Consider the following 13933-nt stretch of genomic DNA (forward strand, 5'->3'; position numbering starts at 1 on the left):
TTACTACAAACTTAGTGGCTTAAACACACATTTATTATCTATTATTTATAATAATACTTATATTTATTACTTGTAAGTTTTTACTGAGAATCTACTATGAATCTAGACCATATTAGGTGCTAGTAAAGAATTAAATAGGCGGGGCACAGTGGCTCACACCTGTAATTCCAGCAATTTGGGAGGCCAAGGAAGGTGGATCATTTGAGGTCAGGAGTTCAAGACCAGCCTGGCCAACATGACGAAACCCAGTCTCTACTAAAAATACAAAAATTAGCCAGTGGTAATGGCACATGCTTATAATTCCAGCCACTTGGGAGGCTGAGGCAGGAGAGTCACTTGAGCCTGGTAGGCAGAGGTTGCCGTGAGCCGAGATGGTGCCACTGTACTCCACTCTGGGTGACAAAGTAAGACCCTGTCTCAGAACAAAACAACAATAAAAAAGGAATTAAATGGCAAGATGAGTTATAATAGTAAACATCTGTTTATGAGATATGGGGAAATGCATTTGGGTAGAGGAATCTGACACATAAACAAATAAGCAATCAAAGTGGCATAGATCATTTCTCCATGCTAAGCACAACCAGTAACACCAGAAATGTTGCAAGAGACAACCAAAAAGAACTGTCATAGGTGATAAAAAGATGGGGCTAGCTGATTTGGGACCCCAGGATGGGAAGAACAGCATAGCAACCAGATGCATTGTCTCTCTTTTACCAAAAACAGGAAGGCTATGCAGATCTGTTATTTGCCAACAACCCCCAACTTGGGGGCATGGGGAGGGAAGGCAGTCCAGGTGGTCACATCCCTCCCTGGAATTCAATGGGAGTCCTCCGACAACATCTGGCAAACCCAACACAACCAGCAAAGGGATCATTTGGGAAGCCAGCCAGATATAAGCTAGTAGGAGAGGCATAAACTTGAGGCATCTCTTTCCTGCCAAGAGATACCAAGGTGGGTGGGCAGAGCTGGCAAGAGAGACTCAGCTACAGTAAGCAGCCTGAACCAGAAAACCTATTTGTCCCAAATTATTAAATTATTAAACCACATTCCACTTGTTAAAACAAGTTGAGCACAGGTAAAAAAATACTATGTAATCCAACATGGTTTTGCCTCTTTTGAAGTATAAACTTTATAAGAGGAGATTGTGAAAGAGAATATGCATGTGTGTGTGTGCCTACACACACAACATAAATAAATATATATATACACACACACACACAACCATAGGCTCTCATTGAATTCCAAAATAAAATGCTATTTAAAAGCATGTGTAATACTCTATATAAACTATAATTGTATTATAAAAGAGAGATATAACAAATAATCTATTTTTCTAGACAAAGCAGCAGCATTGCTGAGAATCCACAGAATTGTATGTGCTTCTAAGCAAATAGGTATCAACTCTTGTTTATTCAAGTAACTTCTGAGAAATTTCTCAGAAACTTCTAAAATTTGGGTGCATATATCAACATCTCACAATATATAGAACTACTTTACTGAAGAAAGACATTTGGACAGAAATAGTCCTTTCAAACCAAAAAAGAGCCCGCATTGCCAAGACAATCCTAAGTCAAAAGGACAAAGCTGGAGGCGTCACGCTACCTGACTTCAAACTATACTACAAGGCTACAGTAACCAAAACAGCATGGTACTGGTACCAAAACAGAGATATAGACCAATGGAACAGAACAGAGTCCTCAGAAATAATACCGCACATCTACAGCCATCTGATCTTTGACAAACCTGAGAGAAACAAGAAATGGGGAAAGGATTCCCTATTTAATAAATGGTGCTGGGAAAATTGGCTAGCCATAAGTAGAAAGCTGAAACTGGATCCTTTCCTTACCCCTTATACGAAGATTAATTCAAGATGGATTAGAGACTTAAATGTTAGACCTAATACCATAAAAACCCTAGAAGAAAATCTAGGTAGTACCATTCAGGACATAGGCATGGGCAAGGACTTCATGTCTAAAACACCAAAAGCAACGGCAGCAAAAGCCATAATTGACAAATGGGATCTAATTAAACTAAAGAGCTTTTGCACAGCAAAAGAAACTACCATCAGAGTGAACAGGCAACCTACAGAATGGGAGAAAATTTTTGCAACCTACTCATCTGACAAAGGGCTAATATCCAGAATCTACAAAGAACTCAAACAAATATACGAGAAAAAAACAAACAACCCCATCAAAAAGTGGGGAAAGGATATGAACAGACATTTCTCAAAAGAAGATATTCATACAGCCAACAGACACATGAAAAAATGCTCATCATCACTGGCCATCAGAGAAATGCAAATCAAAACCACAATGAGATACCATCTCACACCAGTTAGAATGGCAATCATTAAGAAGTCAGGAAACAACAGGTGTTGGAGAGGATGTGGAGAAATAGGAACACTTTTACACTGTTGGTGGGATTGTAAACTAGTTCAACCATTATGGAAAAGAGTATGGCAATTCCTCAAGGATCTAGAACTAGATGTACCATATGACCCAGCCATCCCACTACTGGGTATATACCCAAAGGATTATAAATTAGTCTACTACAAAGACACATGTACACGTATGTTTATTGCGGCACTATTCACAATAGCAAAGACTTGGAATCAACCCAAATGTCCATCTGTGACAGACTGGATTAAGAAAATGTGGCACATATACACCATGGAATACTATGCAGCCATAAAAAAGGATGAGTTTGCGTCCTTTGTAGGGACATGGATGCAGCTGGAAACCATCATTCTTAGCAAACTATCACAAGAAGAGAAAACCAAACACCGCATGTTCTCACTCATAGGTGGGAACTGAACAATGAGATCACTTGGACTCGGGAAGGGGAACATCACACACTGGGGTCTATCATGGGGAGGGGGGAAAGGGGGGATGGGGGAGGAGGGAGGGATTGCATGGGGAGTTCATACTGATATAAATGATGAATTGATGGGTGCTGACCTAGTTGATGGGTGTCAGCACAAGCCAACATGGCATAAGTATACATTGTACAAACCTGCACCGTTATGCAACATGTACCCTAGAACTTAAAGTAATAATAAAAAAAAAAAAAAAAAAAAAAAAAAAAAAGAAATAGGTCCTTTCAAATAAGACACAATTAAAAAAATCTATGACAATTTTTCAGAAATATTGACTCTGAGATGGGTGGACAGAATGAAATAAAGGAAAACAATAACTGGGAGAGGCCCACATTGAGAAGCTGCTTCATTCCTGTGGACTCAAGATACTTCTTCTTTGCCTAGAAATAGTGGAGTAGGGGGTGCCTGTAAGAGAATACTGCAAGTCCCTCTCAACTCAGAGAAATATTTGGCAGCCTGACCTGGGGAAACCCCTGCCCTTGCAGGCAGTCAAAGCTGGGGCAAGTGAGAATTCCAATGGCAGCTAATAAGCCAAGCATGCCAAAATAACACCACAAAGTTTCTGCCATTGGAACCAAAGCCCACAAAATTTGACCAATACTTATGTGCTGAAAGTCAACAGGGTGACTGGCTACTGAAACAGAAGATTTAAACAGGACCCAGAGTCTCCTGACAGAACAGATAAAATCTCCAGAATACAATGCAAAATTACTCATCATATCAAGAACCAAGTCAATCACAACTTGAACAAGAAAAGATAATCAACTGATGATAATCAAATACTACGAAGAATTGAATGTTAGAATCATCTGACAAGATATCAAAGCAAGTGTTGAAGAAATGTCTCAACAACCAATTACACACACTCTCAATACAAATGAAAACACAGGAAATCTCAGCAAAGAAAGACTACAAAGCAGAGCCAAATGGAAATTAAAGAACAAAACAAAATACTATAACAAAAATGAAAGGCTTTATAAATGGGCTCAACCACTGAATAGAGAAGACAAAGGACAGAATCTCTGAACTTGAGGACTCAATAATAGAATTCACCCAATCTTAACAACACAGAAAGAGTAGACCAAAAAATGAAAATAAAATAAAATAAACAGTGCCCCAGAGACCAATAACAAAGGTGTGTTAATAAAAGATTCAACTTGGCCGGCCACGGTGGCTCACGCCTGTAATCCCAGCACTTTGGAAATCCGAGGCAGGAGGATCACAAGGGCAGGAGATCGAGACCATCCTGGCTAACACAGTGAAACCCTGTCTCTACTGAAAATACAAAAAAATTAGCTGGGTGTGGTGGCGGGTGCCTGTAGTCCCAGCTACTCGGGAGGCTGAGGCAGGAGAATGGTGTGAATCCGGGAGGCAGAACTTGCAGTGAACCGAGATCATGCCACTGCACTCCAGCCTGGGCAACAAAGTGAGACTCTGTCTCAAAAAAAAAAAAAAAAAAAAAAAAAAAAAAAAAAAAAAAAAAAAATTCAACTTTTGTATCACTGAACTCCTAGAAGGAGAGGAGAAATAGAGAGATGCTGAGAGTATTTAAAAATATATTAGCTAAAAACTTTGCAAATTTGGTGAAAGATACAAACTATAGATCTATGAAGCTCTGTGATTACCAGAGTAAACCTAGAGAAAACCAGAACAAAATATATAATAATTAAACATGCAAAAACTAAAGACAACAATGAAAAAATCTTAAAAGCAGCCAGAGAGAAATGATGCATTCCATACAGGGAAAAGCCAATTCAAATAACAGATTTCTCATCTGAAACCATGAAGGCCACAAGAAAGTAGCACATTTTTCAAGCACTGAAAGAAAAAAAAAATCTATCAACCATGAATTCTGTATCAGGTAAAAATATCCTTGAGGAAAGAAAGGAAAACAAAAACATTCTCAGATGAAGGAAAACTAAGACAGTGTGTTGTCTGCAGAGCTCCCCTTAAAGATTTACTAAAAGAAGTTCTCCAAACAAAAAAGAAAGGATAAAAAGAACCTTGGAATTTGAGGAAGTATAACCCAGCACCCATTTTTATTTATTGTTTTTCTTTTCCTATCTTGCTTACTTTATGTTTAGCTTCTTAAGAAATAAAGGATAATCTGGTTTCTTTCCTTCCACCAGGCACAATGCTTCCCTTATTTAATTTTATGCTTGCTTAGAAAATCCAGGAACTGAATCATGACACAGTCCAGGGACCTACAGAATTCTCCCTCACTAGAAGGTTACCTGAAGGCTGCACTTAATTTACAACCTGAGTGGGCCAAGGATTGTGCCAGCCCATTCACCAGATGGGACAATAACTCAATCTAAGTTATTGGAACAAGTCATCTGGACGGGCACCTCATCACCTTTCCTGCATATTCATCACACCAAGCTCCCATTCTTAAGTCCTTGCATTCTGTCCAAAATTTGAAATGGCTTAAGTTATGGAGTCTCAGCCATTTTCCCACTGCTAGCTCTGGAATAAGTCACTTTCCTTCCACCATATCTCATCCCTGTTATTTGTCATTGTAAGTAGCAGGCAGCTGAACCTGCATTTGGTTACAATTTTTGGTGGCCCATATGGGGAATCTGTGCATCCTGGTGGTTTAAGCCTGGTGATTGGCCATGGAAGGACACCAGGGCTTGCCCATTCATGCTACCACACAGGGCAAAGGGTCTCCCCTGAGCTGCTGGTGGCTAGCTGGCCTCACAGCTGGGGCTCTAGGGAACTTCCTTGAAGCTGCTGAGACATTCTTGTCTTGGGCAATGTCCCTTCTCTTCCTGCCATGGCACTGGCTGCCTTCTATCCCTCACTGGTACAAGGAAAGAGGCATCTGAGGAAGTCAAAGGGCTTCAGAACTTAGAAAGTCAGCTGGACTGCACCCAGTTTTCCTTTGTCTCTTTTGGGATGTCACTTGAGCTCTGCTTTACTTAGAATTAGCTGCTTGTGACATCATTTGGGCTTGTACACCATTTGTATTTGTGGCGCCACCGGAGCTTTGTTCCGTTAGGATTCAGCTACTTGTGGAGCTATTAAAAATTGAGACGAGGCTGTGGGACTCTTTACCCAGACACTTGAGTGAGGATTTGTTTAGGAGAGACTATGTGAGTAGGTAACATTTATGTTTGGGCCCTTATTTTTCTTTCTTCTTTCTTTCTTCCTTTTCTTATCTTGCTTGCTCAAATCCAGGGATCCAGCCCTGGAGGGGAACAGTTTCCACCATGCTTATGAATGGGTAACCCTGTCTAAAGTCCCAAAGTACCTCTCGTAACCGTGCCAGACTCTGTGGGGAAAAGAGAGTGTGAACGCTTCTGCAAGTTGTCTAAACAAGCTTGCCACCCTTCTTGCCACACTCGCTGTTGTCTATGTGAGCGGAAGGTTGAAAACATCTGGAATAAATCTCTAACCCCAATTCCAACCTCTTTGCCCTTTTGGTCTGCCTGATTCACTATCTCACTTGTTACCCTTCAGTTATCTCCATCAAAATAGACAGACCAGGACTTGGAATAAGATTGAGATACTAACAGGTGTCATTTTCCATCTCCCCTCCCCTGCACATGGACCTCGCTTTCTGATATCCCTAACTGCATAGGCTGTGTAGTGAGATTTGCCTACGCATGCCTCTTGGGATCGCAAACAACATTATTTTACACAGGTTGTGCAAAGTCAGACTGATCCATCCAACAACTAGGGGTCTAGTATCAGGAGGTGGCTTGTGGAACAAAGGCAGGGCACCAAGCAATAAGGACAGTAATCTTCACAGTTTTAACAAAGTTAAGCAGTACAAGTGCAGAAACCAAGTCAGAATAAGCAACAGGGTTTAATTAATTAATTAATTAATTATTTTATTTATCTTTTGAGACAGAGTCTCACTCAGGCTGAAGTGCAGTGGTGTGATCTTGGCTCACTGCAACCTCCGCCTCCCAGGTTCAGGTGATTCTCCTACCTCAGCCTCCTGAGTAGCTGGGATTACAGGCATGTGCCACCACGCCCAGCTAATTTTTGTATTTTTAGTAGAGACGGGGTTTCACCATGTTGGCCAGGATGGTCTTGATCTCTTGACCTTGTGATCTGCCCACCTTGGCCTCCCAAAGTGCTGGGACTATAGGTGTGAGCCACCACACCTGGCCAAGCAACAAGATTTTTATCTCCTTCCTTACCAGAAACCCCTTGGGGTACATTCTGGGCAACTAAAGGGCTTACAGCTATGAGCCCATGACTAAGAGAAAGATGATTTTTTACTGTAATACTGTCTGGACTCTATACCATAAGATGATGATGAATTTTGTCTTCAGAAAAGAAGTATTGGACCCTAATCCAGCTAAAATTATTTTGTCAAAGGACTGGGAAATGAGAAGAAATACCATAATGCCAGGCTTTCATGTTATTGCATAATCAGGATCCCTATTGGGATGGGGGGATAATGGGGTACACACCAACTCTTAGCTGTGCAGAAAGACAGAAGGAAAATTATTCCAGATAGTCGTATCCAGGAAGAAAAAGATGAGGAAGATCTCGCCCTTTTAAAATGCCCTGAATCTGGCTGTACTGGCAGTAACTGTTCCTGCAGCTGCAGCTCAGCCTGCAGCCACCCTCCGCCTTATAGATCCTGCCACAGCAGTAGCTCCAGCAACCCTTTCCAAGGCTGCAGCAGCAGCCCCGCCTATGACCACAGTACCGCCTCTCCCCCTGGCCACTGTCTCAACTGCTTCATCCCCACCATATAAAGAGCCAGACCTAGAAGGAGGGGTTGCTGCATTTACAGTATGATGAGGGAATTGGAATGATTTCCCTCTCCAGGACCCAGCAGGGCACCCTGATTTGCACAGGGCAATACCATGACCAGAGCACGGCAATTCCCACTTAGGCAAATATCCGTGGGTGGCTTGGATGAAAACAGGCAGCCTGCCAGACATTATCAGGCTTACAACCCATTTTCAATGCCTGATTCATTAAATCAGAAAATTTCCAACCCACCTTATAAAAAGGATCCTCAAAAAATGACAGACCTCTTTGAATCTATTTTTGCCACCCATCAGCCCACTTAAGCAGATGTTTGAGTCTCTATAAACTGGCTGCTAACTGCAGATGAAAGGAGTCTAGTAATGGAGAAGACAAACAAGGAATCTCAGGGTCTCTCTGAGACCAGTCCAAATAATACCCCTGATCCTGCTGGAGTTGCTCCACACACAAACCCAAATTGGGATCCCAATCAAACTGGGAACATGGCCCACCTGGAACATTACTGGTGTACATCCTGGTAGGAATCAGAGGACTAATGTCCAAATGAGAGTTTAAACAGAGTTCAGAGAGTCCTGCAAAAGATGAATGAGGATCCCTCTGAATTCTTAGAACATATTTACCAATATAAATTCCACAGATATACCGGTAAAAGTCCAGATGACTCAAATAATTCGAGACTACTGAACATGACTTTCATTCAGTAGAGTGATCTCAACATAAAGAAGAAGTCAGAAAAACAGGGCGCTGCACTGGGAATGGCCTCTTCCTAGCTGGCAGATGTTGTCTCCGAAGTATACAATGGCAGGGAGGAAAAGAAACAAAAGCCCACCACCACAAATGTGGTATGGGCATGAAAGCCTCTGAGAAACCGGTGCATGACTTTGGGTAGCAACCAATGTGCCTATGGTAGAAAGGAAGGCCATTGGAAAGACAGCTGCCCAAAATTAAAGGGCCCAGAGGGCCAGAGAAAAGCTGAATCCACCCAGGAGAGAGGACACAGGCAAATAATAGGACAAGGTTGTGGCCTTGATGATGAACAGAGATGTCCGGGGGCTCCCTTAAATCTCTCCGAGCCAATTAAAATTTCCCCACAGGAGCCCCAGGTATAATTGATGGTGGGGAACAAGCTAATCAATTTCCTGGTCAATATAGATGCCACTTACTCAGTTCTTAACACACCAGAAGCACAAAGCACTAAATGACAGTACCTATAACAGGAGTTGGAAGAACAATAAAACTGTCTCACAACCTTCAGAGTGCAAACTGGGAGGCCTGGAACTAAAGAAACAACTTTGCCTATATGTCAGAATGCCCAATCCCCCCACTGGGATGGGACCTGCTATAAATTAAATGCTCAAGTAACTTTCTGCCTGAGAAGCAGCAATTGCACTTACAGGTCCTGCTGGAACAGGCACTACAGCTACAACTACTACTCACTCACCCTAAGAAGGAGGAAGACAAAGACTTTCCTTTGGAAATCTACAAAAGGGCAAGTAATTGTATTTGGGTAGGCAGAACCTTAGAGACCAAAACAACTTTCCAATATTGTTGGATGGTGTTGCCTCAAGGGTTCAAAAATTGGCACACTATCTTTGAGGAAATATTGGCAAAGAACGTGAGAAGCTTACAACTAGATAAAGGAGTTCTGCTATGATATGTAGATGACTTACCAATAGCAAGCCTTGATTATGAAAAATAAATGTCCAACATGATTCTAGTCCTAAATCACCTGGCCCAATGTGAATATAATGTATCCCTGCAGAAGGCCCAAATCTTCAAACAAAAATAACCTATCTCAGCTTCAGGTTGAAGCAGGGCAAAAGGAGTGTAATGACTGACAGAAAGTGGGCCATCAAAGCTCCAGAGAATAGAAGGTGTTTGTGAGGACTCAGAAATCGCTGGCTTCTGCCAGATTTGGATCCCTAGTTTTGGGTTAATGGCAAAGTACTCTATGAAGATTTACAGAAACTACACTCAGAGCTCCTGACCTGAACAAATAAATGTCAACAGGCATTTAATGTCATCAAAGAAACACTGATAACAGCCTGAGTGTTGAGATTGCTGGACCCCCCAGAAGCCATGCAAACTCTATATCCATGAGAAACAAGGCATATATCTGGGTGTGCTTCTCCAAATGCTTGGAGACGCCCTGCAACTCATAGCCTATTTCTCCAAACAGTTGGACTGAACAACCAAGGGGTGGCCCCATGCCTTTAGGCAGTGGCAGCCTCCTGTGAAGTCCTACAGGAAGCATAAACATTTAGCCTGGGACAATTGGTCACTGTGCTCATGCCTCATGAGGTATTGACTTTGCTGGAACAAAAGGAAGCTACTGGCTCATTGCAGGGTGAATGGGCAAATACCAGGCCATCTTCTTCGATGATGCAAACATTACCTTACAAACCACTATCACTTTAAACCCTATTACACTGCTTCCAGCCATGGAACCCAACCCTGTTGCATGACTGTTTGGAAATCTTTAGTGCAGTCTATTCCAGGAGGTTGGACCTGTCAGATCAGCCAATGAATGCTCCAGATTGGAAGCTACACCTTGATAGGAGTAGTTTCATGGAAAGTGGAAAATGCAGAACTGGGTATGCCGTGGTGACTACTGATAGGTTAACAGAAACTCATGCTCTGACAGTACTGCTGCACAGAGGGCTGAGCCACCTGGCCTAACCAGGGCCCTAGAGCTGTCCCAAGGAAAGTGGGTAAACACTTACACTGACTCCAAATATGCCTTCATGGTAGTGTGTTGCAGGAAGTCAGGGACCCCAAATGGAGGGACCAGCTGAAGCTGCGGCAGAAGAACATGAATTGTGAAGATTTCATGGACATTTATTAGTTCCCAAAATTAATACTTTTATAATTTCTTATGCTTGTGTTTACTGCAATCTCTGAACATAAATTGTGAATATTTCATAGACATTTATCACTTCCCCAACCAATACTCTTATAATTTCCTATGTCTGTCTTTAATCTCTTAATCCCATCATCTTCATAAGCTGAGGATATATGTCACCTCAGGACCCTGTGATGACTGTGTTAACTGTACAAATTGTTTGCAAAACATGTGTGTTTAAACAATATGAAATCAGGACACCCTAAAAAAGAACAATATAACAGCGATTTTCAGAGAACAAGGAAAAATAACCATAAAGTCTGACTGCCTGTGGGGTCGGGCAGAATACAACCATATATTTCTTCTTGCAGGAAGCCTATAAATGGACGTGTGAGCAGGAGAAATGTCACTGAATTCTTTTCCTAGCAAGGAATATTAATAATTGATAACCCTGGGGAAGGAATGCATTCCCAGGGGTAGGTCTATAAATGGCTGCTCTGGGAGTGTCTGTCTTATATGGTTGAGATAAGGGATGAAATACACCCTGGTCTTCTGCAGTGCCCTCAGGTTTACTGGGATTGGGAAATTCCAGCCTGGTGAATTCTAGTCAGACTGGTTGTCTGCTCTCGAACCCTGTTTCCTGTTAGGACGTTTATCAAGATAATGCGTGCCCAGCGGGACATGGACCGTCATCAGTAATTCTAACTTTGCCCTTGCCTTGTGATCTTGCTCTGCTCTTTGACTTGTGATCTTTTATTGCCCTTTGAAGCATGTGACACCCCCTCCTTTTTCAAAATCCCTAATAAAAACTTGCTGGTTTTGCAGCTTGAGGTAGCCATCACAGTCCTACCAATATGTGATGGCATCCCTGGAGGCCCAGCTGTAAAATTCTTCTTTTTGTACTCTTTCTCTTTATTTCTCAGACTGGTCAACACTTAGGGAAAATAGAAAAGAACCTATATTGAAATATTGGGGGCTGGTTCTCCCGATAGTAGTGTATGCTCACAGAGCCATCTGGAAAGAGAGAGCACTCCTAACATCAGGAAATAAGGACATTAAACACCCAATGGGAATTTTAGCCCTGTTAGGAGCAGTTGCTGTGCCCACCCAGGCCTCCATCATACACTCTCCTGGGCACCAGAAAGATAACTCTCAAAAAGCCAAACCAAATTGAATGGCTCATAAGGCTGCAAAGTGGTCCATTTGGGAAACAGAGATGTCAGGGTCCTTTATATTCATTTGGATTCATCAGATTTTAAACTCCATTCCACTGAGAAAGATGAAAAGTGCCCCTGGGTCTGGGGCTTTGGTAAAACAGACCCAGATTAACTCTAGAAAAGTGATGCCTATGGAATAATTTTACTCCCTGAGGCCCTGGTTTATCCGATTTTAAGACATCTACACAAGGGAACACACTATAGGAGAGATACTCTTGCCAACCTAATAATGACCTACCTCAGGGGCCCACACCTCCAGAAAACTATTCAGAAAATAATGCAAGGATACATTTTATGCACTAAGAATAATCCCAAAATTTAAATCACTACCCTCCCACCCCACTAGGGATGTGGAATACAAAGGCTATGCCATTTTGAGGACAAACAGGTTTACCTCACTCAAATCTCACTCAAATACCCAAGGCCAGTAAGAATTATAGATTTCTTTTGGTGTTTGTGGACAGCTGTTGGGGATGGGTCAAGGTATACCCCGGTAAATCTGAGAGAGCTACAGAGGTAGCCAAAGCATTACTGAAGGAAGTAATTCCCAGGTTTGAACTCCTATTCATCATACAAAATGACAATGGCTCTTCCTTTATTTCAGAAGTTATCCAGAAGGTAAGACAAGCATTACAGATTTAATAAAAATTGCATTTGTCATGGAGACCACAATCGATGGGGAAAACAGAGAAGATGAACTATACCTTAAAGAGTACAATGGCCAAACTCTGCCAGGAAAGCAATCTGAGTTGGAATAAGATTTTGCCTGTTGCCTTGCTCCAAATCAGAGTAGCACCACGAAATGGGTTTATATTGAGCCTCTTTAAAATTACATATGGGAGACCATTCCAGACCCCTTTACCAGGGATCCCACCTTTGAATCTCTGCAGTGAGTTCAGGGTTAAATAATATGTACAACAATTAGAACAGACATTACTAACTATGCAGCAATTTGCTCTTTCCAGGTATGCCTACTCCACAGATGAGCTGCTTCACCTGTCCCATCCAGGGGACAAGGTGCCATTAAAGTCCTTGAAAAAATCAAGGGCCAAATCAACAACTGGCTGAAAAATGGACTGGATCCCATGATGAGCTGCTGACCTCTCATTCATCAGTCAGCCTGTATAGAATGAAACCATGGGTCCACCACTCTGAAATAAAGGTGACTCCACCCTAGCTTGACCCCACAGAGGAGCCTGCTTGGACATGTGAGCCAAAAGAAGAGTAAAAACTACTACTTAAGAAAAACTACAGATAAGTAAAGCCCTATTTTTAATGTCCTATAGAATGAATAAAATGAAACCCTCGCAGGCTGGGCAACATAGGGAGACTTTGTCTTTGTAAAAAACAAAGATAATGATAATAATAAACAATTAGCTGAGTGTATCTGTGCACATCTGTGGTCCCAGATACTCAGAAGGTTGAGGTGGGGGGATCACTTGAGTCCAGGTGGTCCAAGCTGCAGTGAGCCATGATTGCACTGCTGCACTCTAGCCTGGATGACAACGTGAGACCTTGTCTCAACAAAAAAACAAACAAACAAACCCTTATTTCTCTGATCTGCTGGGTATCACCCATACAGGCAAATGCCTGGCCACACTTGCAAGTCTTCACAGAAGACCTTAAGTAGTGGACAGGGGAATAGATGTCAGGTGTAACCAGAAAAGATACAACCCAATGGCCCATAAATAAGAATCTCAATGACTCTGGACTTGGGAAGCCTTTCTCGATGAATGCAACACAAGAAACAGTAATCACATTGGCCCCTCCACTACTAGATGCAAAAATGATGGCCCAAGAAGGAAGCCCCCAGAACTCTCACTATACAAACAGGCTTCTTCAAATCTAGGAAAGCTTTACATGGATGACAAATCAGCAGGATGCTTAAGTCAGATAGCCCCTCGAACCATGGCCAGATACTCAAGTCATGGGCTGGATTCCCTCAGGACAGCATCGACATACCACAGTTCTACAGGAAAGGGGGATGGCTGCAAGTGACTGATCCCAGTGACCTTGCATTAACTGGTACACTTCTAATGGAATTCAGTGGTTATGTGGTATAAACCTCTCACCCTGGCTATCATCAGGATGACTATGTACACTGGGCCTCTCCTGGGCTCATGGACACTGGGCAAGGACTACAGAATAACCCACTAATCTTCCTTACATGGTTAAAAGATGAACCAGGTCCATTTTTTGCTGGTACAATCACCTAGCTTCTGTGTTCCTCCATCCCTGGGTCTGGATGATATCATCTGGATGTGG

At 42.2% G+C, this 13933-nt stretch overlaps 1 protein-coding gene across 1 annotated transcript in view; it reads right to left on the minus strand.

The window, feature by feature from the left end:
• Positions 1 to 13933, minus strand: part of SGCD (sarcoglycan delta) — a 1039631-nt gene that overhangs the window by 668750 nt on the left and 356948 nt on the right. The window lies entirely within an intron of this gene.

Source organism: Rhinopithecus roxellana, chromosome 3 (assembly GCF_007565055.1).
Source record: "Rhinopithecus roxellana isolate Shanxi Qingling chromosome 3, ASM756505v1, whole genome shotgun sequence".
In the NCBI taxonomy this organism is placed as follows: domain Eukaryota; kingdom Metazoa; phylum Chordata; class Mammalia; order Primates; family Cercopithecidae; genus Rhinopithecus; species Rhinopithecus roxellana.